This window comes from Toxorhynchites rutilus, chromosome 3 (genome assembly GCF_029784135.1).
Source record: "Toxorhynchites rutilus septentrionalis strain SRP chromosome 3, ASM2978413v1, whole genome shotgun sequence".
NCBI lineage: Eukaryota > Metazoa > Arthropoda > Insecta > Diptera > Culicidae > Toxorhynchites > Toxorhynchites rutilus.
The window spans coordinates 182,747,946-182,775,901 of NC_073746.1; the positions used below are offsets into that span (position 1 = coordinate 182,747,946).

General features: G+C 41.9%; 1 protein-coding gene across 5 annotated transcripts in view; it reads right to left on the reverse strand.

Annotated features, from left to right (window-relative positions):
• LOC129775270 (semaphorin-1A) overlaps positions 1-27,956 on the reverse strand; it is a 481,842-nt gene that overhangs the window by 432,311 nt on the left and 21,575 nt on the right. The window lies entirely within an intron of this gene.

The following is a 27,956-nucleotide window of genomic DNA, read 5'->3' on the forward strand; positions in this document are numbered from 1 at the left end:
ACGCGCCCCAACTCGGGGGGAGAGCCCACTGTTTTATTTACTGGTCTAATTTCGTCATCCATTCACATTGTATTCGGCAAAAAATGGCGTAACAAACGAGAAAAACGACAAAACGCGCCGACAACGGCATCCACAAACAGCTGCTGGTGGTGGAGACGGCACACAACGCAACGTTAAATGACTCGCAAACACTAAATTAGTATATCGACGATGCAGACACAAAGCTGTTAAATTTATTTCCGAAAAGATTACACTTGTTCGGCCGCCGGAGAAAAAAAAACCCGGAACAGGATACTGTCGACGGGATGGGCCGGCACGCGAATGAGGGGTGAAGGGCATCACGGTGGAAAAAAATCCAATTAAAATTAAACAACCAGAACATGAAACTACCAAACTAAATAAGTTACTGTGAATGAACGCGAGTGCTCATGGCATTTATTTGGCTTGTTTGTGGAGAGGCCACGTATCCCTGCAGAAGACGGCCTCCTCTCGTGCACCTAGGGGAAACTGTTCTACGGGACATTGTGTGACTCCATCGTTTGTATTATTTGCTTGCGGAGAATTTTTCTTGGGCGTATCATCTAATTACGAATTAAGCTCCTGGTTGAGGTTCACGAAATCGATCGCTTCTTTTAAAATTATTTGAATTTTCTAAAAAACATTGATCATTTTTTGTTAAAAATATTATTTCTTTCAACACAAACTAGCGTTCTTAAAAACGATCAAAATCCGATTGAAGTACACAGTGCTGTTCGGAATAAAAGAAGTGATTTGATTTTCCGGGATGGAGGGTGCAAATTGAAAAACTAGAAATCGGTAGCGTCACGAAAACTTTCTAATTTCGAGAAGCTCACATTCCAACGCAATGTTGGCGAACTAACTATTGGAAAAAATCGATTAATGCAAATATCTCGTAAATCCATCCCGACTGAGTACTAAGACCCCCCGCACACTGTCGATTTTTTATCGGCCGATAGTTTGGTCGGGTTGATTTGCTAATGCACACACCGACCCAACTGACCATACCCTAATAGGGAGCTCTGAGTGTTCTTAAAAAAAATAATTGAAAAAATATTACACTTGTGAAAGAAAATGGATTTAGTATTTGGATTAGTGGTTTTTTTTTTTTTAATTAAATCGTTTATTTTTACAGGCTCAGTTACATAAGTTTAAAGGAGCCAAACTCCTATCTGTATAGTTACAAGTATACATAAACATTTTTTATTAATTCTAATGTTAATGAGGTAGAGAACCGATTACTCGCGGCTTGCTCGAGTTTAGAAGGGTGACAAGGATTAGTGGTTGTATGTGTTCAATTGTCCCGTGTTGACGTGTTCATAACTGTCCCCCATCTGTTTTTTGTAGATCCATGTCGAATAAGTCGGTTGAAGTACAAGAATTTCATGTCACACTTCCAGCAGGCCTAATGCACTCTTTTCTGGTTTGGAAGAACGAACTAATTCTCAAACAAATAAGAAAAAGTTTAACAGAACACGTGTACACCTTGTTAGCGAATGCCTAATAACAGTGAGATTTATACTCTGCGAAGGTGTTGCAGATCACTCATTTCTTCATAAAACGATGTTTCTATGCATAATCTTCCGAAAAAACACAAAATTGTTTGTTCCCAGTATATCAAAAAACAACATCATATTCAATTGTCCCATGTTGATATTCTAGGCATAACAGTCCCACCATGAATTTTTAAACCCGTAATCAAGCTTAATTGATTCAGTGAGGAGATCTCATCACATTTCATTAAACAATAGTATAGTGCTTATAAAAAAACCCGATGTATTGCTAAATTGAAATGCTTAAAGCTTTTGGTAGACAAATATGCGAGAAAACTTTGATTGCGTTTTTCTCAGTTGCTGATTTTGGAACATGGGACAACTATGCGTAGAACGGCAGTATATTAACGTAGAACGGCAGTATATAACTGATCACGCTTGAGTTTGATGGTGACCTCAGTGCAATATGCTAAACTGGTGCTGAAAACGGATGGATAGGTTTGCTTGAGGCGATCAGCATAGGATCTGGAATCGCTGACTTGACGATGAAAGACGTTCATCGGCAGTATGTCCAGCTGACCAGACCTAGCCCGAGAATGTGGAGATCCTGTGCCAATACGAAGACCATTGATCATAATCGAGCAATCGAACTCAGACAATAGTTACAGAGGATCGCTATTTGTTTGTCTACGTCGGGACTTCTTAGAACTCGCCTAATAACCCTCCTTATGTCCGTAATGCCTACACTCCGAGTACTGGTGTGTTTTGTATTTACAGTCCCGGGTGTAGTGCATCATGCCGCAGTACCAACACGAACTTGGTGGTTCCTTCTTCTTATCTCCCGGAGATGATTGTGAGGTAGAGCTATCCTGTTCGTTCTTAGCCGCCTCTTGAACAGTTTTTTTTCCTGATTGCATGTACGTCCCTGCTAGACTCCTCAATTAACGCCGTGTCGTGATGTAGATTAATAAGACGTTGGCATTCTGCTGATAGCTGTTCGAGTGTCACGTCATCGTTTTCATGAAATAAAGTTAATGTTAATAACTATTTCGAGCGAGCGGATTTTGACGATTTACATACCAAATGAATCGGAATTCCCTAAGATTTCATTGACATTCTATACATTATAATCTCATAGTCTGTCTATGGTTTAAATTGATGAAAATTGGAAGCATTCCCATTTCCTCATACATTTGTTCTGTCCATTTGTGTGCCTTCCCGAACAGAGCTGTCAATAATGAGCAACTTTTCGACGAGCAACAAAGAGGAAATCGTAAGATGTGAAGTCTCCGTGAACGAAGGAAAAGAAGAAGAACGAAGGGGAATATTTACCTAGATTATAAACAGTTGATCTCGCTGAGGCAAACTTTCATTATTCGTGAGAAAATCGACTGAAAGTTCTGGACGGCGAGGGATCGAATGCCTTTCTCAATACAATGAGGGTGGAGGAGTGATATGATGGATAAAGTAAAGTTTTCGAAGGGCCTTTTTGAAGGTTAGAGACGAATGAACTGAAGAAGCTTAAAGTCTCTCTAATTCAACAAGCAAGGCAAGAAGGTAAACAAGGAAAGCAAGGAAAGACGGTTGGGTCTCGTTCTGAATTCAAAGCAATGAATATCGCTTGTTCTTCCTTGTTTTGCGTCACCACATGTCTTCGTTTGGCATTGAGCTGTGGACGCGACCAAATTACTCACTCGCTGATGTCTCTGGCATTGCAATCATTACATCAAACTGACGCCATTGCATTAATGTTCTGAGCTACACAATTGTGTGGGGAATCATCAATCGTCTGCTCACAAAGAAAATAAATGTTCTGGAATTTTGTCAGTGATTTGGTTTCGCATGACGGTAGGAAAGTCTCTCCACAAAGGATGACAGCTAAGCTAATCTGGACTGGCAATATCAACAGAAAGGGCTTCTGTTGAGAAGAGCACAAAACGGAGATAAGTTGCTTCAAGCCATCGATATATGGATATTTATGTGCGTACGTGCGTGCTTCATAACCCGTACGTAAAAATAGTGCATTTTCGCTTCGCTGAAACCCCATTTATATCTGCCATACCCGTGTGCATTGGCCCTGTAACGATGCAAGAATCGCCTAACTTTTTTATGCTTTGATTGACGATTATTTGGTGTTGCAAATTATGCAGCCGTAATGATAAATTTTAAACAAGGAGGGGAGATAGCGGGAGGGAAATATTTGCGCTAGGATATTAGTAATGAATCTCTGCTGAGTCAAATATTCAGCCTTTTTCCAAGCAGTTAACATTGTTTGTTCTCTGTCATCATAAAGGCTTCGTTGGTGCCTTTGACATTGCATCAATGCATTGAACTGACGCTATGGTGAAGGAAGTGTTAAGGTTGGGCACCAAAAAAATATTTGAGGAATACCAAGTTATTCAATAAGTTATAATAAGTTATCAATTTATTGGGGTTCGCGTGACAGTCGACAAAATCCCAGAGCGTCGATTTTTGACAATTTTTCTTTTTTGAGATGGCAGTAGATCTCGCCGTTTCATGCAATTTGAAGACATGTGCCATCAATTTTTTTTTTCGAAAACCCCGATCTACTTTACTCCTTACTTAGGTGATTTTCCGGCTTTCAAAAAACTCAAACTTTGGCCTCTGTGCGATACTAGTAAATGAAGTCCGATTGAGCTTATATTTTGCATAGGGTAGTGTTTCGTGGGAATCAACATTTTTATTCAAGTTCGCTTTGAAAATTCGAGATGGCCATTTTCATTGGCACTGTAATCCGCAGTTATAAACCTTCTATAATTTTTTTTGAAAACCCCGATTTGCCGTGATTTTTTGGTTTTCAAAAAACTCAAATTTTAACGTCTGTGACACTAGTGAAATAATTCCGAATAATATTTTAGGGTATACTATGGTGCAAATCAACATTTCGTAGCAAGTTCCGAATAAAAAATCGAGATAACTGTTTTTATTGACACCCAAAAACGTTTTGCTTCGTATTCCGAAAAAAGTCCCAGAGTCTTAATTTATGAAAAAAAAACAGTACAGTAGATCTCGACGTTTCATGCAATTTTAGGACATTTGGCATAAAAATTTGTTCCGAAAACACCATTTTCATGTACTCGGACCACCGACACCGATTGGGACAACCTTTCCCTAAGCATTTTGAGTGGTTTAGTTTCAAAATTCAACTCACTATTGTGAGTTTATTGAATTCTAAATTTACATTCAACCGATGTAGGTTCTTTTGTAAATGAAAAATTGTAATTGATAAAAAATAATCGTACAAGTGGGGTGAAACGGACTAATGAGGATTAAACGGAGAATGTGAAGCTAGTAATGGAAAGATCATCTCGCGTCCTTCTTTTTCCCTCTGTTTACATTTCAGTTGCTGAACAGACAAAAAAGTTAAGAGAGGAAATAAAATTATTCCTCTAGCGAGAGATAGATTGCTACGCTTCGTGTATTACATTATTTGTCCCTTTTATTCCTCTTATAGCTTGACGGCGTTAATCCAGGAAAACGTTGGAAAACTTTTTTTTGTGAAACATTTGACCGAATGAATAAAAAATCAGAACTTTCAACAGTATTTTAATTTCAGAAAAACAAAGCTACCCAAGATACAATCAAAGTTTAACTTCTCCTTACTACCCCCAATCCCCCTACTATACATGTTTTCATATTCCCTTGACTGCATACCACATGATCGAAAAAGATAAAACCAACGACACTAAGCTTGATCTGACTCTAGTAGAATCATAATCATAAATTCACTGTTCCATCCGCTCTAGAGGGCTCTAGTAGCAGAGCAAGTTTTAGATACATTGCAAGAATCGATCCTGTCCAATAACAACAGATTTTTTGTTTTTTCGCATTTATCCTTCACGAAGCCGCTCATTGTGTCACTCCGCTACATATTTCTCTCGGTGAAATAGTCATTGTTGCGTTCCGCTCCGAACGAACAACAAATGATGGTCACCGCTCCGGCTCCGTTGTGAACGGTCCAATCCATGGAATCTTCATGTTTGTGCCCTCCCCGAAAAGGAGGAACCCCCTGATGGTCGCTTGGTGGTGCTTGGTGCTTGGTGATCCACGGCGATTTGTGGTTTCTGCAGCAGCACAATGGTCCATCGTCCAATGGTCATTAAAAGTGATGCATGGTGCTGCTGCTTTTTGGGGTGCCGCAGAAGTTTTGAAAACAACTGTATAAATTCTCCCAATGCCGGACAGATAAATTAACGGCGGAGTATCCTGCGCGTATCGCGCAGGGACGATAGTTAATAGGACTCGTTAAAATTGGATTTAGAACGAATTGGATTCTGCACGAAAATTAACGTCAACTAGGATAACATTTCCAGGATTATAAGACGAGCACAATGAAAATGATTGTGCCATACATCCAATCACATTTAGGGGTGGAAAAAATCACCAGCACTATATGAATGAAAGGAAGCCCAATTCTTTTGGTGTCTAGATCTGGTCGTATATTTATGTAAGTATATACCAGCCGAAGCAGTGGAAAGCTGAAATGTAAATCTAACCGAATAAGGGAAAAGCAAATATTATTCTGTTAATAACCTTCACATTTAGCGTCAAGACGAAGGATACATCCTTTCGGATTCACCGAAAGGGAACGACAAAACAACTCGGTTTCTGACATAAGTTAAAAAACGCCGCTCTCTTTTCGTGTTGTAATGGAAACAAAAAAAAATTCCAACCAACAATGACGAGAAAGCACGCTCTGGGTGCTTTTGGGAGGTTATACAGAAATGGCTTGAAAGAAACAGACATAATATTCTCAGTGTCTCAAGCACATGGGGAGATGATGATTTCACGCCGAGAATGCAAATGAAGGCTCGCCGTGGAGCTGTAAGCGTGTACATAAATAAACAGATGCCGACATGTACACTCCGTCGTTTTGATAACTGCAGCAAAGCATTATCATCGTCGTTTTTGGGAATCATTAAGAAAAAATACATAGAAACGAAATAAAATCCACCATGCTTCACAAAAAGAAGTGTAGATGTAGTTCAAGTTTATGCTCTCTTCTTCTCTCTTAGAAAACACTTTCCAACTTCATTTCTTTAATGAGGTGTAATATTATCTCGCATTTATGCAACAGCACCAGGCGCCATGTGGATAGCGTGGTCGTGTGAAACAACCTTGCATTCCAGCCGGCCTTGATTCGATCCCCGCTTGACAGCGTTTGGATTTTTTTTTGGGTACAATACCAAGCTGACGTTCAGCGAAATTGCACAAAGAACACACTGAATGACGCTTGGGAGTAGCAAATCATTCTCAAAGAGAAAGAGAAAGAACGAGAGAGACAGAAACAAAACGAGAGATGAGACAGGCGAGAAGGAGAAAGAGAAAAGACAGACGAGAAACCAAAAAGAAAAGACAGGCGAGAGCCAATTGAGAGAAGAGAGAAAACAGAGACGAGAAAGAATTGGGTCGGGGAAGAAAAGAAAAAAGACGAGTGAGAAAAAAAACGACAGAAAATAGAGACAAGAGACAAAACAGAGGCGAGAGAGAAAATTGAGATAAAAGAGAAAAAATACAAAACAAAGACGAGAGAAAAATGGCAGGGAGACTCCCTTTTGGAGCAAAAGTTGTCCAGAAGGTGAGAGAGAAAAAAGAGACGGGAAAGAAAATTGATAAAAGAAAGAAAAGAAAGACGAGAAAGAAAAACGAACAAAAAAAAAGAGACAAGAGAAAGAAAAGAGAGACGAAAGAAAAAAGAGACAACACAGAAAATAGAAACAAGACAGAATATAGAGACGAGAGAGAAAGAATAGATAAATGAGGAACGAGAGAGGAAACGTTTTGAGTGGCTCTACTATGACATGAAAGCGTCTGAAGTAGTATTCTTGATGTTATTGTTTCTTATATTAATCCCTAGTATGTAGTGTCCTTTTTGCGTGTATCAGACTTCTCCCCAGACAGATTTCAACTTAGTGGTTTAGTGATATTTTAGATAAACTTCAAGTTGAACTTCGAAAAAAAACGTTTCAACTTGCTCCGTAGCTTCAATAATATGATTTAGTGGTACTTTCATATCACAGGGCTTATGGTAATGAACTTCCCAAAAATATTCGTTCGAAATATTTCAAATTTTAATTTAACACATTCGAATAATTTGAGAAAGATGAGAAAGAGGAAAGATGGAAAAACAGAGATAAAAAAGAAAACAGAAAAAGGGAAAGAGGAAGAGAGCGACAGAGATAAAACGAGAGATGAGACAGGCGGGAAGGAGATAGAGAAAAGACAGACGAGAAAACCAAAAAGGAAAAACAAATGAGAGAAGAAGAAAAAAGAGGCGAGAGAAAATTCAGACAAGAGAGAAAACAGAGACGAGAGAGAATTGAGTCGAGGAAAAAAATAGAGAAGATAAAGAATAGAGACAAGTGAGAGAAACAAAAACGAGTGAAAATAGAGACAAGAGAGAGGGAGAGAATAGAGACGAGAGACAAAATTGAGAGGAAAGATAAAAAAGGCGAGAAAGAAAAAGAGAAAACAAAGATGAGAGAAAAAGGCAGGGGAGACAACGAAAGGGACCAAAAATTAGCGGGAAGGTGAGAGAGAAAAAAGAGACGGAAGAGAGAATTAAGAGGAGAAAAAAGAAAGACAAGATAGTAAAACGAGTAAGGAAAAAAAGACGAGAGAAAATTGGGATGAGAAAGAAAAGAGAGACGAAAGAAAATAGAGACAGAACAGAAAATAGAAACAAGACAGAATATAGAGACGAAAGAGAAAAAATTAAAAAATGAGAAACGCGAGAGGAAAAAAGAAGAGAAAAGTGGCTTTCCTCTCAAAAATGAAAGACTAGAAATAAAAAAAAAGAAAAAGGATAAAAAAAATAGAAACCAGAGACGAGAGATAAGACAGGTGAAAACATAAATGTAAAAAGATAGAAGAAAAGGGGAGAGAAAAAATAGAGACGAATCAGAGAGAAAAGACGAGAACAAAAAAAAAGAAATGAAAAAACAGACACGAGAGAGAGAATTGGGACAAGCAAGAAAAGAAAGACAAGAGTAAAAAAAGAAACGAGAGAGAGAAAAAAGAGATGAGGGAAAGAAAATATATACAAGATATAAAATAGAAACGAGAATAAAAAGAAGGGCGAAAAGGTGAGAGGAAAGAAGACGAGAGAGAGAATTGAGAGGAGAGTGAAAACAGAGACAAGAGAGAAAATAAAAACAAGAGAGAAATGAGCGGCGCAAAGATGAGAGACAAGAAATAAAAGCGAAAGACAAATAACAGAGACGAGAGAAAGAAAGACGAGAGACAAGAAAGAAAATATGGACGAGAAAAGAAAGAGAGTCGATGATGAAAAGAGAGACGAGAGAAAATAGAAACGAGAGAGAAAATAGAAACGAAGAAGAAATTTAGACGAGAAAAGAATGGCGAGTTAGAAAATAGAGACAAGAGAGAAAAACAGAGACGAGAGAGAAAAGTGAAACGAGAAACAGAAGATAGACGAGTGTGTAAAGAGAGACGAGAGAGAAAAGAAAGACGAGGAAGAAAATAGAAACAAGAGAAAATAGACGAATTTCATGCCAACTCGTCTTTGAAGTTAATAACACCCTCTCAGACAGCAGTGAAACGTTGTGGGGGTGAAGACATGGATCATTTAAGCAACTTCGCACACTTAAAATCTTCAAAATAGAATTGGACTGCTTTTTAAAAAGGGCCAAAAATGTTTTCTTAATTTTTTACAAAAAAATATAACTCAAAAACTATAATGCCTACAAAATTCTGATCAAAGAATGAAATGAAGGAAATTGTTTTTTAATAAAAAAATATCCAAAAAAATTTTAAAAAAATCGCTGAAAAATAAATTATTAAAACTAATTTTTCTTGAAAACATATTTTTTGTTACATTTTTCTGTATAAATTATCAAGATTAATATGCTCTGCTAACTTTTTTCTATTTAGAAACATGTCGAGAATATGTCAAGCGCGAGAATTGACACACAAAAACGTTACGAGTAAAACATTATTTTTTCAGGGATCTCTATATAAAAATGCCTTATATTCCAGAAACTGTAAAAGATAGAAAGCTGACGTCTTCGACAAAAGTTCATACTTTAATAAGATCTAAAACTTTGTCGGACAAAGTATACCATTATCTTGATTTTAAACAAGATTAGGACTTGTTGTATTTTTTTCAAAGAAAACATGAAAAAAATGTTGCTAGAAAAACATTTTTCCTGTGAAAGTGCCTATCTTCCGATGAATGGACGATTTGTTGCAAACTGTAAGGGCTATTCATATATTTTTTTTCAGAATTTTGAAAAAAATATTTTTTTTAGAAAAAAAAAGAATTTTAATGTTTTTAAATAATTGTTTTCAGCGATTTATTTTTCGAGAAAGAATAGGAAGACGAGAAAGGGAGAAGAAAGCGAGACGAGAGAGAAAAGAAAAAACGAGAGAGAGAGAGAGAGAGAGAGAGAGAATAGAAATGGGAGAGAAACAAGAGACGAGAGATAAAATTGAAACGAGCGACAAAAGAAAAACGAGGAAGAAAAGAAAAGCGAGAGACAAGAAAAACGAGGCACAAAAACGAGAGAGGGAAGATTGAAGGACGAGAAGGAAAGAAAAAGAAAAGTGAACTCAGTACAGCAATTTCATAAAAAAAATATAGGCGGTGGTGTCCAAAACACCAGACCATATTGTTGACGCAGAACTACGGAATTGTTCTATCCGATTCTCTTGTTTATCAATTCGAATATTATTTCAAAATGCATCGAAATTTGAGAGATAACTCGCTATTCGAAAGATCCGGTGGTCCTGAAAAGGGTCGATAGTTTGCGTAGTTTTGCAGTTGAAGCAGCTGAAGATTATTGATTCTTGGTTCGTTGTAGTCCTCGCGAGGTGGTCAAATGTTGAAAACTGTGTCCTTATTGTCAATGCACGTGCATTCAGCATGCATCGCGAACGTTCATCTTCTTCTTCTTCTTCTAGATACACAGCTAACATAAAGTGCGGCACAAGACTATTATATATTTGTTCCACAATAACCATTACGTGTGATTACTTACATAATCGTACACCAACACTCTTCACCTGACAACCGAAGCGATGCATCGTTATCTCGAGCTCCCACCACAGATTTGAGAACTATTTCCTTGAAATCTATATTGCACTGCGGCGTGATATCTCACATTCATAACATACTAACGAGCGATTTCATTCTCAGTGGCCTTTGTTTACTTGTTAATATTCCTCTTCTTCGCGTCAGCGCAAGCTCTGCACTGAGTTTGCTTCGCGCACAATCTGAGAATGTATTCTGAACAAACAAATTTTGCAAATTCGTTCACGAATATAGCAAAACGAAAACTGCTTCTTTTTTTCTTATTCTCCCTTGGATAGAACGACGCAAGATGATTAGCCACAATTGTTTTCGCATATATTCAAATCGAGCCTCGCTGCTTCGTTAGTTGCTCGGTTTGTACCAAACCGTTTGGTATGCACAGTATGAGGAGCACATATCCAATCAGAACATGTAATTTTCGGGGGTCTTAAAATAAATTGTCGAGTTCGTTCGAGTGTTGAAATCGTTCATTATTCCGTCAAATGTTCAATTTTAATATTTTTACAGTTTCTGTTGAACAAATCCCTACATTCAAAATGATAGCTTCTTAGCAATGTTAATGTGATGCTGTTTTTGATCGAAATTGCGTAATTTCGATATGAGTTTAGTGGCAACCCGTCTCAAGACAGTCTACAGCAGGCCTTGGAAAAGAGCTGACGTTTTTTTTCCACCAGCTCTGCTATTTCGTCCGAATTCAGAACAAAATCGATCAAACCAACGTTCAATTTGAACTGAGTGGAACCATAACGAATATTTAATCACAGGAGAGGTGAGCAGATTTGCTTCCGGATCTAGTGGACGTGTCAAGGAGAGAAAATGACTGACGCAGAACTAAGAACCAGCTCTTTGCGTATCCAGTTCGACCATGGACTACCAGAACCGACAGACAGTGAAATCTTCAAATTTATGAAAAATAAGATGGGCCTCAACAGTGAACTACTGCTGTCAATGTATAAAGAGAAAAATGAAACCTCTGTCATTATAAAGTTCAAGAGGGAAGAAGATATGCGGAACACGCTTCGTGATATGTCCGGAACACTGAGGTTTGATTATGATAAACATGATAGTACTGAGGTCAAGTTGTTGTCGGCAAACGCGTTTGTCAGATATGTAAGGCTTTTTAATCTGCCACCAGAAATTGAAGACCGGGAGATTTCCGCTGTGATGACTAGATTCGGAAAAATCGTTCGGATGGTTCGTGAGAAATATGGAGAAGATACTGGCTTCCCGATTTGGACTTCAGTCCGTGGAGTTTTTTTGGAACTGAAGGAGGGTGTTGAAGTACCAGCCTCACTGTACATACGAAATCTACGAGTGAGAGTATCATATGAAGGCCTTATTAATAAGTGTTTTCTCTGCGGCAGTAAGGACCATCTGAAAATCAACTGTCCAGAGAAAAAATCAGTAAACAACAGATTGCAAGACCAACAAGCATCGTCGTATAGTGGTATCCTGAAACGTGGAGAAAATTGGATCAGACAGCAAAATACAACAACGATTAACGGACAAATGGTTAATCTTGGTCAAGGTCTTCCAAAGCGTACAATTGCCGTCCAACAACAAACAAAAAATGACATCGAAGAAGAAAATATGCAGGAAGGGGATAACTTTAACCACGAGGAATCACAAATAGCTTCAATTAACAGTGCTGCCGTGGAACAATCGATGAGGGAGGATTTCAATGCCACGTGCATTGACAACACGATTGCAACTGCTACAGAGGATGAGTTTATAAAGGTCATGGGTAAACGAGGTAGGAATAAAATATCATCTGATAATAACAAAGAAGCCGCTTCGGATTCTGATGAGTCACCTACGGGAAAAGTTCTTCGTGATCAAACATTTTTACAATCGACAATGGGTGGTACTTTGAGCGAATCGCTAGATCGCCTCACACGCAGTAAAGCTAGGCAGAAGAAGGGGAGTGTTCAGAATGAACGCTCGATAGAATTGAATATGACTTCTAACGAGGAGCATGGGATTTAATTAATAGAAGATATCTGAGTAATTGACCTTTGAAAATTGCGTTTATTGATTTTTAACTTTCATGTATAAATTATAGAAGTTAAAAATAGTTAGTTTTCCAACTATGAATTGTGTTATAAGAGTTGCGAGTATAAATTTGAATAGCAGTACTAGCACTGTCAATAAGAATCTTCTTCGTGATTTCGTTTGGAATTATGATATAGACGTGTTGTATTTACAAGAAGTTTGCTACGAAAATTTTTCTTTTGTTCCATCACATGTAGCATTCACCAATATGAATGAACATGAGTCTGGGACCACGATACTAATACGGAATTCTTTCAATATCTCTCAGCCACTTTTTAGTTTGAATGGGAGAATATCATCTATTGCTATAGAAAATATAAATTTTGTTAATATTTACGCCTACTCTGGATCTAATCGTAGAAAGGAAAGAGATGAACTGTTTTTGAATGACCTTACACCACATCTCGCAAAAAGTAATGTGGAAACGAATATTGTGGGAGGAGATTTCAATTGCATTATTAATAATTTTGATTGTATGGGGGAAAACAAAAATTATAGTAGTGGACTTCGTCAAATTGTAGATTCCTTTAGATGGAAAGATGTTGCACTTGAGCTCAAACAGAATCAATATACCTTTCACAGACTGAATTCGGCTTCTAGGCTTGACCGCTTTTATGTACCGCGAGACTTCATGAGAAATATTCTTGAGTTTAAAACAAGGCCCGTTGCCTTTTCAGATCATTGTGGAATTATCATGAAGATTAATGTTGATAAATGTTTGGTTATAAATAGGGGAAGAGGGTATTGGAAAATAAATCCCACCTTACTTAAAGATGATGGAATTATGCGTAATTTCTCTGAAGTTTATGAAAGCTGGAAACTTAGACAAACATATGTAGCTGATAAAAATAAATGGTGGAACGAAATTGTGAAGTCGAAATCCAAACAGTTCTTCAAAAGTAAAAGTTGGGAGTTAGTATCGAGGATTTCCAATGAAAAACATTATTTTTATGCTAAATTGAATGAGTACATGGATAAACGAAATAGAGGGGAAGAGACGTATTTAGATGTAAATATGATTAAGGCGAGGATTTTGCAAATTGAAACAGAAAGGATAAATCACTTGGGTGAAAACTTTAGTAGTTTCAACCTTTTCCAAGAGGAAACTATTAATATTTTCCAAATTGCAGCACAAAGAAAAAGACGAGAGAGTAAGGCGGCTCGCACACCGCAGCAATAAGCAACTAGCAAACTGCAGTACACAATATGCAACAGGAAACATATTTTGTTGTTCTTCGCATACCAGAGCAATAAAAACCCCTGACATTATGCAAACAATCGCCTTAATGTACGAAACTTGTCAAAATATGAGCGATAAGTTGCTATTCAACCGACACGCCGTGTTGCTAGCGACATGTGTTGCTCTGTAAAGGCGACAGCGATATCGTATTGCGTCGGTGTGCGAGATCAACAAAGATTAAATGGAAAAATCCATTGGTGATAATATTGCTTATTGCATGTTGACAGTTGCTAGTTGCTCATTGCTCCGGTGTGCGAGCCGCCTAATAGAATTTTAAAATTGGAGAGCAATGGCGATATAATTACTGATTCGAACAGACTGAAAAATTGCGTTTTTGAATTTTATTCAAATCATTTCGAGGGACAAAGCATTCAAGATTCCATGAATATTGATGATGATCCGCTAAATCACATATCTGTGACATTGAATGATGACGATAGAGAACATTTACTTGCGCCCATTACGTTAGAAGAGTTGACATATGTGTTAACGGCTGCCAAAAAGAAAAAAACACCAGGACCTGATGGGCTAACTTATGAATTTTATTTGCGAAATTTCGATTCTTTGAAATATGATATTTTGGATATTTTCAATGCCTATCTCTCAGGTGCTCTTTCGCCACCGAAAAATTTCTCTGACGGGATAATAACGCTAATTCCGAAAAATGTGGGTAACAATTTGTCGTTAGAAGGTTATCGACCAATTTCCATGCTAAACTGCGATTATAAATTGTTCACAAAAATTTTGTCAGAAAGAATCATGCCATTTCTCGATAAGTTAATTGGAGCTGGACAGACGGCGTGTTTACAGAAAAAGTCTTGTGTTGATAATTTAAAAGACATTAGAAGGATACTTACAAGATCTTGCGAAAACAAAAGGTTCAAAGGCTGCTTAGTAAGTATTGACTTAAATAGAGCCTTTGACAGGGTAGACCATAACTATTTATGGAAAGTTTTGGAAAAATTTGGACTTCCGCCGTTGTTTATAAACTGTATTAGACAACTTTATGCTGTGGCCTCATCTCGCGTTCTAGTTAACGGATTCCTTACAAATTCTTTTCAAATTACACGATCGCTGCGCCAAGGATGCCCTTTAAGTATGTTATTATTTGTACTATACTTAGAACCTCTCATTAGATTCATATCAAATAGTCTTCAAGGTTTCTGGGTGTATGACAAATTCATTAAAGTTATTGTTTTTGCGGATGACTTCAATGTTTTAATAAGAAGTCAAGAAGAGTTCGACGTACTCCTAACTATTTTTGAATGCTACTCTAGATATGCCAGAATAAAAATTAATTATCGAAAATCGGCCTTTATGCGAATAAATCAGATTGAGTTAGGACCACAATTAATTAAAGAAGAAGATTGTCTGAAAATATTAGGCGTGAAGTTTAGTAAAAGTTGGTATCTCACTGTGGTATCAAATTATGATTCATTAATCGTTAATTTGAAAATAATAATGCAGAGACACAAGATTCGAAATATAAATCTATTTGAAAGATGTATGGTATTGAATACGTACATTTTATCGAAACTTTGGTACTTGGGCCATGTTTTTCCACCATTAAATCGTCATATCGCAGAAATACGAAAGGCGTGTGGAAATTTCATTTGGAACCGATTCATTTTCAGAGTAGAACGAAATCAATTATACCTTGATCATTTGAAAGGAGGGATGAAATTAATTGATCCTGAAGCAAAAATAAAAGCACTGTTTATTAAAAATTTACTATACAATACAGATAAAGAGGGAAATTTGCAACAAGAAAATTACTTATTAGATTTTCGGATTCCACAACGATTGACGAGAAATGCCAGGGAATGGATTTCTACAGCTAAAGATATCCTAACGATGTATCCAAACTACTCAACAAAACTATTATATACGCATTTTGTTAATTTGAATAATTGTGTTCCAAAAATTGAAGACGAAATTGATTCTGATTGGCCAACAGTGTGGGAGAACATAAATCAAAATTTTTTAACTTTAAATGATCGTTCAAATTTGTTCTGCTTTGTCAACAATCTGGTTCCAACTGGTGAAAAACTCCAAGCTTACAATATTCGAAGAAATCCTCAGTTATGTGCTAAATGCGGAGGCGTCGATAGTCTAAACCACAGACTAAAATTATGTCGCAGTTCAAAAGAAGTGTGGGACTGGTGTTGTCAGGTCATTCGAACACGAATCGGTGTAAAATGTAACAATTTGGAAGATATTCTCTCACGAAGGATATGTGCAAAATCCCAACAGCAGAAGTCAGCGTTATGGTTAACAGTGCGAGTAATTTCGTTTAATTTAAAGTATCCTGGTGCCAGTTTATTCATGTTTAAAAAACAGTTGAGAGAGATAAGATGGAACAACAGTAAAATTTTAGCAAAAGAATTTGGAAGTTACCTAAACATATGCTAATGTTAAAAAGGAAACATAAAAAATGAACAGAAATGGTATTAATATTGTAGTAATTGTAGAAATTATACTGAAATCAATGTTATAAATAATGTGTTCAAAACGCTAGGATTTGTAGCAGATTATAAATTTAGCAAGAAGCAATATTGATTGTAAAATAATGAAATTAGATAAATAAAACCTTAAAAAAAAAAAAAAAAAAAAAAAAAAAAAAAAAAAAAGGTTTTAAGGTTTTATTTATCTTTATCTTTTGTTTGGTTCTCAAATTTGGATCAACATAGGGTAGGAGCCTGCCTGTTGGTCTCAAATGTTCCTATCTCACGCCTCCACGAAGATCATATGACGACATTTTTAGATCGGGCGTGAACTGGAAACACACACCTGGTCTTGGCTCCGAGAACGGGTGTCGAAAGTGGCTAAGTGAGGGGGTGCGAGCGAGTCAGAGCGCTATATCTCTCCCGGGGAAGGCCTCCCGGGTCATGGAGGCCTTGCCAACCCGCTGTCTCCCGGGCAAAGGAGATACACCCAATAAAATGGAGCTACGATCACGAAGAATAATTAGAATGCGATCACCCGAGGAGGGTCCCCGAACTGGAGCTGGTCCTGGAACGGGCGTAAGAGCGAGCGGCCAGCGGCTGGAGGGCGATGTGCAAGAGCGGGCCACCAGCCGGGTTCAACCCGAAGAGCTACCGCCACACGGAAACAGCAGCCATCGACATCACCCAAGAAACGCTGCGCCTACGAGACGTGTTGCGACTGCCAGACGACAGTCGTCCACACTTGTGGGTACCACTAGGCGCCGGATCATGTGGACACACGAAATGAATGAATTCGTGATCCGCGCCTATTACATCTGCACTGCTTTGGAGACGGACATGAGTGGTCGCCCTCGAATACTAACAATGTTCGAGGAAGCGTATCCAGAGTTCGTCGGGAGGCTTGATCAGAACGCGATGAACGCGAGGCGTAGAGCGATAGTACGCAACAACATGCTCTCCCAAACGCAAATCGACGAGATCAAGCAGCAGGTGCAGAGAGAAATAAGCTCCAGGAACAACAGAGCAAGCGATGTGTCGAGACGAAGTTCAGTACGGCTGAGCAATTCATTCGCGAGTGGGGCACGCGAATCAGCACCAGTGGAGGCCACAGTACAACAACCCCCTGAGCCGGAAGACCCACAGCCAGATCAACAACTACTACGCGATCTGGTCTTCCACTACGACGAGGCGATCTCACAGTTCCGCGACACAGACCCATTGTCGCGCCCCAGGATCCCGAAGTTGCAGCATTCCCGCAGGCTGACAAGTGCAGTAAAGCTCATGAACGAGCACGTTCTTCCGCTGCACTTGGTTGATGCTGAGAACATGGAGGAGCTGCAACTGAAAGTTTACTGTGCTGCTGTGGCGACCGCCAAAAGTTTAGGATACCGTATTAGGCCAAGAGGCGGACTGCTCCAACATCTCCGTGAAAGGCGTGAGCCTCCATGGCGAAGGAGATTGGAGCAACGGATCCTAAACAAGCGCGCCGCAATTGGAAGACTGATGGCGTACAAAAGAGGCAGCAGATCGGCGAAATTATGTCGCCAAGTTGCTGTGATCGTGCGGCCTACTGAACTTCGCCAGCTGGGAGCTCACCAGCTGACGGAAAAACTCGACACACTGGTACAGCAATTGAGCGTCCTAACTAAACGGCTGAAACGTTACTCTGACTCTGCAAAGCGCCAGGAACAAAATCGGATGTTCAGAGATAACGAAAAAGCGTTCTACGACCACATTAGCGACGAGAAGCCCGACTACCGCGAAGGTTTGCCAGATATTAGCGATGTGACGAACTTCTGGGCTGGTATTTGGGAGACCCCAGTACAACATCGCGACGGGCAAATGTGGTTAAGACGGGAGGAGGAGAGTTGTGGTGAAATTGGAGAGATGCCAGCTATCATCGTCGAAGAGAACGATGTCCGCGAAGCCTCGCGGTACCTGAGGAACTGGGCAGCACCGGGCCCCGATGGTGTTCAGAACTTCTGGCACAAGAAGCTGACCGTCGCACATCAAAAGATAGCTGAGTGCTTCAACAAGGTGCTACGTGACCCACACAACCTCCCTGAATTCGCCACTCGTGGCGTCACATTCCTCCTCCCGAAAGACAGCAACACATTGAACCCATCAAAGTACAGGCCGATAACGTGCCTATCGAGTCTGTACAAGATATTAAGCAGCATCATAACCGCCAAAGTTTCTGCCCACTGCGAACAACACCATATCATCGCAGAAGAGCAGAAGGGATGCAGAAAAAATACGCATGGCTGCAAAGACCAGGCCATCATCGACGCAACCATAGTCGGCCAGGCGGTTTATAATCAGCGGAACCTAAGCATGGCCTATATCGATTACAGGAAGGCTTATGACTCCATACCTCACTCGTTTCTCGTCCGGGTATTGGAGCTCTACAAAATTGATCCCTTCGTCGTTAGGTTCCTGCAGCATGCGATGAGGCAGTGGAGCACGTCTCTGCACCTTAGTGATGGGGAAAATGTGTTGCAGTCTAGAACGCTGCAGATAAAGAGGGGGATATTCCAAGGCGACTCTTTCAGCCCGCTTTGGTTTTGTCTGGCACTGAACCCCCTCAGTAGGACGCTCAATAGAAACGGTCATGGCTATAAAATAAGGTATGGCGACGGCGCCCACGAAGAAGTGACCCATACCTTTTACATGGACGATCTCAAGGTCTACGCTGATTCACGTCAGCGTCTAGGTGTAGCTATCCGGGTTGTCGAAGACATAAGCAGGGACATCTGTATGGAGTTCGGCCTCGACAAGTGTCGCTGTGTCCACCTGCTGAAAGGACAACTTACCGAATCCGGAGGCTACGAGGTCTATGACGGCGAGTTTATAAGAGACATGGTACGTGGCGAATCCTATAAATATCTTGGATTCCGACAGCTCACCGGGATTCGCCACTCCGACATCAAGACGGAGCTGCGAGACAAGTTCTTGAGTCGAGTGAACTGTGTCCTGAGCACTTTCCTCAACGCGGGGAACAAGGTACGCGCGATCAACACATTCGCGGTTCCCCTGCTGACCTTCAGTTTTGGTGTAGTCAAATGGAGCAAAACTGACCTAGAGGACCTTGAGAGGAGGATGAGGAAAGCATTCAAAGAGGCCGGAATGCACCATCCTCAATCGGCACTGGAGAGAGTTTCACTACCACGCAAAGAAGGGGGACTTGGAATCGTCGACATTTCTGCACTGTGTGTTGCCCAGGTACGACAACTGCGCGAGTACTTCGCAGAACGCGCCAACCAAAACGCGCTATACCGGGCTGTCTGCGCCGCCGACAGAGGATACAGCGCTCTGCACTTGGCGCAAGCGGAGTACCAACTCAACTGCAATCTGCAGACAGTGGAGGAGAAGATTGCAGCTTGGAAGCAGAAGGCAGTGCATGGTGCCCACCCCCATCAACTGGACCGGCCACACGTCGACAAGGCCGCATCTAATCTGTGGCTAACGCGTGGTGAACTCTCTTCAGTAGTAGAAGCCGACATGATAGCCATCCAGGACAGGATAATGCCGACGAGAAACTGCAGGCGGTACGTCTGGCATCAAGACGTTGATGACATTTGCCGGATGTGCCATCAACCAGGTGAAAACATAGAGCACATTATGGGAGGCTGTCCCGTTTTGGCCAACGCAGCCTACACCGAGCGCCACAACAACGTGGCCCGTATTGTTCATCGACAACTGGCGCTCCAATGTGCTCTACTGGAAGACAACGTACCAAACTACCGGTACCTGCCTGCACCTGTCCTGGAAAATGACCGTTTCAAGCTGTACTGGGATCGCACTGTTCTGACCGACCTCTCGATCCACCACAACCGCCCAGATATAATGGTTTACGACAAGAGCGACCGCAAAGTCACCATCATCGATGTCGCTATTCCACTGAACCAGAATCTGGAGGAGACCCACGGTCGCAAAATCTGCAAGTACCGACCATTGGCCGTGGAGCTCAAGGAACTGTGGGGGCTAAGGGAGGTCCCAAGAATTGTTCCAGTCGTTCTCTCTGGAACTGGAATTATCCCGAAGACACTTCTGGAAGCGCTAAAGGTGTTGAACATCGAGAAGGAATTGGCCGGCATCCAAAAGTCGGTCATCCTTAGCACCTGCGCGATTGTCCGACAATTCCTCGGTCAGGACTAAAACAGCACGAGCATGCAGATACGTGCATTCCGCAGAGCCTAGTCCCCCTTTGGCATTCAGAAGCCCGGGGGCAGGTGAAAATTCTGGCTAGGTTCGCCTAGTTAAGAAGTGAGATAAGTCTGCCAAAAAAAAAAAGGTTCTCAAATGGGGACCAACATAGGGTAGGAGCCTGCCTGTTGGTCTCAAATGTTCCTATCTCACGCCTCCACGAAGATCATATGACGACATTTTTAGATCGGGCGTGAACTGGAAACACACACCTGGTCTTGGCTCCGAGAACGGGTGTCGAAAGTGGCTAAGTGAGGGGGTGCGAGCGAGTCAGAGCGCTATATTTCTCCCGGGGAAGGCCTCCCGGGTCATGGAGGCCTTGCCAACCCGCTGTCTCCCGGGCAAAGGAGATACACCCAATAAAATGGAGCTACGATCACGAAGAATAATTAGAATGCGATCACCCGAGGAGGGTCCCCGAACTGGAGCTGGTCCTGGAACGGGCGTAAGAGCGAGCGGCCAGCGGCTGGAGGGCGATGTGCAAGAGCGGGCCACCAGCCGGGTTCAACCCGAAGAGCTACCGCCACACGGAAACAGCAGCCATCGACATCACCCAAGAAACGCTGCGCCTACGAGACGTGTTGCGACTGCCAGACGACAGTCGTCCACACTTGTGGGTACCACTAGGCGCCGGATCATGTGGACACACGAAATGAATGAATTCGTGATCCGCGCCTATTACATCTGCACTGCTTTGGAGACGGACATGAGCGGTCGCCCTCGAATACTAACAATGTTCGAGGAAGCGTATCCAGAGTTCGTCGGGAGGCTTGATCAGAACGCGATGAACGCGAGGCGTAGAGCGATAGTACGCAACAACATGCTCTCCCAAACGCAAATCGACGAGATCAAGCAGCAGGTGCAGAGAGAAATAAGCTCCAGGAACAACAGAGCAAGCGATGTGTCGAGACGAAGTTCAGTACGGCTGAGCAATTCATTCGCGAGTGGGGCACGCGAATCAGCACCAGTGGAGGCCACAGTACTACAACCCCCTGAGCCGGAAGACCCACAGCCAGATCAACAACTACTACGCGATCTGGTCTTCCACTACGACGAGGCGATCTCACAGTTCCGCGACACAGACCCATTGTCGCGCCCCAGGATCCCGAAGTTGCAGCATTCCCGCAGGCTGACAAGTGCAGTAAAGCTCATGAACGAGCACGTTCTTCCGCTGCACTTGGTTGATGCTGAGAACATGGAGGAGCTGCAACTGAAAGTTTACTGTGCTGCTGTGGCGACCGCCAAAAGTTTAGGATACCGTATTAGGCCAAGAGGCGGACTGCTCCAACATCTCCGTGAAAGGCGTGAGCCTCCATGGCGAAGGAGATTGGAGCAACGGATCCTAAACAAGCGCGCCGCAATTGGAAGACTGATGGCGTACAAAAGAGGCAGCAGATCGGCGAAATTATGTCGCCAAGTTGCTGTGATCGTGCGGCCTACTGAACTTCGCCAGCTGGGAGCTCACCAGCTGACGGAAAAACTCGACACACTGGTACAGCAATTGAGCGTCCTAACTAAACGGCTGAAACGTTACTCTGACTCTGCAAAGCGCCAGGAACAAAATCGGATGTTCAGAGATAACGAAAAAGCGTTCTACGACCACATTAGCGACGAGAAGCCCGACTACCGCGAAGGTTTGCCAGATATTAGCGATGTGACGAACTTCTGGGCTGGTATTTGGGAGACCCCAGTACAACATCGCGACGGGCAAATGTGGTTAAGACGGGAGGAGGAGAGTTGTGGTGAAATTGGAGAGATGCCAGCTATCATCGTCGAAGAGAACGATGTCCGCGAAGCCTCGCGGTACCTGAGGAACTGGGCAGCACCGGGCCCCGATGGTGTTCAGAACTTCTGGCACAAGAAGCTGACCGTCGCACATCAAAAGATAGCTGAGTGCTTCAACAAGGTGCTACGTGACCCACACAACCTCCCTGAATTCGCCACCCGTGGCGTCACATTCCTCCTCCCGAAAGACAGCAACACATTGAACCCATCAAAGTACAGGCCGATAACGTGCCTATCGAGTCTGTACAAGATATTAAGCAGCATCATAACCGCCAAAGTTTCTGCCCACTGCGAACAACACCATATCATCGCAGAAGAGCAGAAAGGATGCAGAAAAAATACGCATGGCTGCAAAGACCAGGCCATCATCGACGCAACCATAGTCGGCCAGGCGGTTTATAATCAGCGGAACCTAAGCATGGCCTATATCGATTACAGGAAGGCTTATGACTCCATACCTCACTCGTTTCTCGTCCGGGTATTGGAGCTCTACAAAATTGATCCCGTCGTCGTTAGGTTCCTGCAGCATGCGATGAGGCAGTGGAGCACGTCTCTGCACCTTAGTGATGGGGAAAATGTGTTGCAGTCTAGAACGCTGCAGATAAAGAGGGGGATATTCCAAGGCGACTCTTTCAGCCCGCTTTGGTTTTGTCTGGCACTGAACCCCCTCAGTAGGACGCTCAATAGAAACGGTCATGGCTATAAAATAAGGTATGGCGACGGCGCCCACGAAGAAGTGACCCATACCTTTTACATGGACGATCTCAAGGTCTACGCTGATTCACGTCAGCGTCTAGGTGTAGCTATCCGGGTTGTCGAAGACATAAGCAGGGACATCTGTATGGAGTTCGGCCTCGACAAGTGTCGCTGTGTCCACCTGCTGAAAGGACAACTTACCGAATCCGGAGGCTACGAGGTCTATGACGGCGAGTTTATAAGAGACATGGTTCGTGGCGAATCCTATAAATATCTTGGATTCCGACAGCTCACCGGGATTCGCCACTCCGACATCAAGACGGAGCTGCGAGACAAGTTCTTGAGTCGAGTGAACTGTGTCCTGAGGACTTTCCTCAACGCGGGGAACAAGGTACGCGCGATCAACACATTCGCGGTTCCCCTGCTGACCTTCAGTTTTGGTGTAGTCAAATGGAGCAAAACTGACCTAGAGGACCTTGAGAGGAGGATGAGGAAAGCATTCAAAGAGGCCGGAATGCACCATCCTCAATCGGCACTGGAGAGAGTTTCACTACCACGCAAAGAAGGGGGACTTGGAATCGTCGACATTTCTGCACTGTGTGTTGCCCAGGTACGACAACTGCGCGAGTACTTCGCAGAACGCGCCAACCAAAACGCGCTATACCGGGCTGTCTGCGCCGCCGACAGAGGATACAGCGCTCTGCACTTGGCGCAAGCGGAGTACCAACTCAACTGCAATCTGCAGACAGTGGAGGAGAAGATTGCAGCTTGGAAGCAGAAGGCAGTGCATGGTGCCCACCCCCATCAACTGGATCGGCCACACGTCGACAAGGCCGCATCTAATCTGTGGCTAACGCGTGGTGAACTCTCTTCAGTAGTAGAAGCCGACATGATAGCCATCCAGGACAGGATAATGCCGACGAGAAACTGCAGGCGGTACGTCTGGCATCAAGACGTTGATGACATTTGCCGGATGTGCCATCAACCAGGTGAAAACATAGAACACATTATGGGAGGCTGTCCCGTTTTGGCCAACGCAGCCTACACCGAGCGCCACAACAACGTGGCCCGTATTGTTCATCGACAACTGGCGCTCCAATGTGCTCTACTGGAAGACAACGTACCAAACTACCGGTACCTGCCTGCACCTGTCCTGGAAAATGACCGTTTCAAGCTGTACTGGGATCGCACTGTTCTGACCGACCTCTCGATCCACCACAACCGGCCAGATATAATGGTTTACGACAAGAGCGACCGCAAAGTCACCATCATCGATGTCGCTATTCCACTGAACCAGAATCTGGAGGAGACCCACGGTCGCAAAATCTGCAAGTACCGACCATTGGCCGTGGAGCTCAAGGAACTGTGGGGGCTAAGGGAGGTCCCAAGAATTGTTCCAGTCGTTCTCTCTGGAACTGGAATTGTCCCGAAGACACTTCTGGAAGCGCTAAAGGTGTTGAACATCGAGAAGGAATTGGCCGGCATCCAAAAGTCGGTCATCCTTAGCACCTGCGCGATTGTCCGACAATTTCTCGGTCAGGACTGAAACAGCACGAGCATGCAGATACGTGCATTCCGCAGAGCCTAGTCCCCCTTTGGCATTCAGAAGCCCGGGGGCAGGTGAAAATTCTGGCTAGGTTCGCCTAGTTAAGAAGTGAGATAAGTCTGCCAAAAAAAAAAAAAAAACCAAAATGCCAAAAAAAAAAAAAAAAAAAAAGGTCCAAGATGATAAAGCACGTGTTGAATTGGGCTCAACAGCTGCCAGTAGCAGGCGCCGATTAATGCATCTCGAATATCGCGTTAATCTATGGGGTCATGACTGCGAAACATAAGCTTATTCCGTCTGTTATCGCAGGATGTAAAATAAAGCTAGGGCACCTTGATCATGCTGAAGCAGTTCAATACAGTGGTCCAATGTATCTTGCAGTTCATTCTGGAAGGCATTGTTCTTCGGACCATTTTCTCATGGGCTCGATTTTAAAAGGATGTGCAAGCTGCCTGAATTTCCGGAATTATTCCGTATCAAGGAATAATCAAGCCAATAATCACAATTAATGTGGATGCTGAATCAGACGAGAACCCAAAACCGCACTTTCAGCGTTACGCAATTTGTCTACCACGCCTAAGAGACCGCAGAAAGAGAGATCGGTCCAACAGTTGAATTGTGCAATAATTTAACCAAAGTTGCGTACCATTTATGAAAATCTTTCGGCCACTAGCAGCTAGTCACCTTCAAATCTCATATTAATTAGAGAAGAAAATTGCAAACCCGAGGGCTCGGTATATTAAAGACCTCATATATCAAGATAGAAGAAGAAACAATAGCCCTGGTGAATAAATAAACCGAATACGATAATACGTGAATCCGCTAGAGGAACAAACATTTCCCTCCCTTTAACGATATCGATATCGACGAAGCGCACAGCCCTTTACTATCAAGAGAGAGAGAAAGATGAAATGTAGCGTGTTGTTTAGGGAAACTCGGAAAGCTGTAGCGAGCGGAGCAAAAGCCATTATCCATATCCGCTCTAGTGCCACTGAAATATTAATTTTCGTTTCCTTGCCATTTATTGTAATACATTTCAGATATAATTTGCCATGGGTTTGGGCTTTATGCTGTTTGGAAGGTTTGAAGTGAACAGAATACAAATACGCATAATCTCCTAACAGAGGAAAAACTCGGGGATTGGATTGGGTTGAATCGATATTCACGTTGGCGCAAACGCAAACACTGTTGTTGTTGTTGTTGTTGTTGTTGTGGCAGCTATGTAAATTGTGAATTTGTTATAAGGAACTGTTCGCATAAAATATGATTATATGGACGAGCACTGTTAACATAATCAAATTTATTTCGCCATTGTGGAGTTTAGCTTCGCGATTGCTAGCTACATAAAAAAGGGAATTGAAGTATCGCGTATCCACAAATCGCCTATCGCACCAATAGTCAAATACTTATTTAGTGCTAAACATAACAGGATGTATTATTTTGCTGCCACGACAATAATTCATTATTTCTCTTCCTAATGCAGAACGACACTTGAGTAACTCGGAGTCGTTCTTCTGTAGGAGCATTGTACCACTGCGACCATTAGTTTGATCAATTGTAGTGCACTCCAGTTTGCTATGTATGCAGGGTCAGTTCGTTCCATCACTCAGGGAATAAGTGGTAGTCGCACCAGGACTTTGCATATCCCCCCACGAAGGTATGACTTCCTTTATGAAGTTCCTTACCTTTTTTTTGGTTCAGCAGACCAAATCTCGTTAGGCATAAGAATGCCCTTTCCAAGAATCCGCAGTCTTCGCAGAATTAGTGAACTGCATTGACATAGTAAATGTTCCGAAGTTTCAGCTTCGAAATTGCAGAAACGACAGCTATCATCTTCCAGTTTTCCGATTTTTGACGTGGGACTACGTCTAACCGGAATATATGGGGGGTAAAATGAAAACCTAAACACAGAACATGCAGGAAAAAATGAAAGATCTCGAATGCTTATTAATGCTAATGCTTACTCGAACATTCCTTACTGGGTCGTAAATATGTTTGCATCAATTGATAAGGAATATTTCTACGCATCTATCGCAATTAATAAAACGTTATTTTTCATAAGATAAACAATTGAATAACTGTAAAATGTTAAGCGTTATTTAAACGCCCTAACTGCCTCGTTTTGATTGGCCCGATTTACGGTTTTCCCAACATAGCCATCAAAACCAATCAGCCTTGGGGAATCCGCATTGCAAACACATGAAAGTAAGGGGACTTTTGTTTTCACCGAAATGTGTTCCCTAAAACAGACTTCAAAACCATGCAGTGTTGGAGAAATCGGCATTGCAAATACATGCAAGTCGGTGGTATTTTTGTCTTCACTTCAAATCCATGGAGCGTGGGGAAATTGGCATTGAAAATAAATGCAGTCGGGGGTATTTTTTGTTCCGACTGAAATGTGTTCCCCCAAAACAGACTTCAGAACCTCGGGAAATTGACATTACAAATTCATGCAAATAGGAACCTGGGAAAATCGTGCAGACACTAGAGGCAAATGAACTTTCAAGTTTAAAGCCTCTATGGTATAAAAAGTAGAAGTTGAAATTGTTGATTCATACCGAGATCGAGGGTACTTCAGCACCCGCATGTTTTTCTTGCACTCCAAAAAGTGTTTTACAAAAGCGGGTACGAACACAACGCTTTGGTTCGGTCATTCAAGATTGCATTGAAGGATATGCCTTCATATCTTCTGCTCACTGAATTTCTACGCATAACATTTGATGGTTAGGCAAAATGTTGATAACCATTTGCTGCGATAACGCCTAGTGATTAAAAAATATGCGTTCGACGTACATGGCAAAATCAAAACTGAGTGCCTGAAGTTCATCAAGTCAAGCAAATTCGCGGTTCGAGAAGTACGTACACTTGAGAGATGCAAACTTCAGAGGGAAATGTAAAATAAAATAATCGTTTGATAACTCTTACGTTCACATATTTCGTCCTAGGCATCATACCAAACATAAAAGGACTATTATTACATTTACTTGTTACGAAGAAAATAATCTATCACAATGCATGAATTGACCTTACATGGCATTTGTGCAATCTTTTTACTCACAAAGCAAACATATTTAATTCAATTGAATTCGGGAGCCGTTTCATTCAATCAAAAATTTAATTTACATTTACAAACAAATGATTGCTTAGCCAAGATAGTTCCACGTCAACCTTGCGGTTATATTATAGATATAACCCACCCATTTCTTTCAAGGTGATACCAGCTCGGACAGTGTCCGGTCAATTGACCGGTTAATGTACTCCAATCTTCCTTATTCAAGCTGAGTAGGTTGCGTGTTACTCTGTTACAAGGTGTAATGAATAATTTGGATTGTCTTGGTGTGGATAGAGCCTTCCAGTTGGCTTCAATCATTGATATTTCCCAGGTTTTGAGCTCAGGTTT